This window comes from Arachis ipaensis, chromosome B03 (assembly GCF_000816755.2).
Source record: "Arachis ipaensis cultivar K30076 chromosome B03, Araip1.1, whole genome shotgun sequence".
Lineage (NCBI taxonomy): Eukaryota > Viridiplantae > Streptophyta > Magnoliopsida > Fabales > Fabaceae > Arachis > Arachis ipaensis.
In genome coordinates, this window is record NC_029787.2 from 41,751,594 (window position 1) to 41,751,825 (window position 232).

The window sequence follows — 232 nt, forward strand, 5'->3', positions numbered from 1 at the left end:
AGGAGCTGAGCAAAAATCTGATTCAGGCTGAAAAAGGACTGCTAATGCTGTTGGATTCTGACCTCCCTGCACTCAACTTGGGTTTTCTGGAGCTACAGAACTCGAAATGGCATGATTCCAATTGCATTGGAAAGTAGACATCCAGGGCTTTCCAGCAATATATAATAGTTCATACTTTGCACAAGGATAGATGACGTAAACTGGCGTTCAACGCCAGTCCTCTGCCCAATTC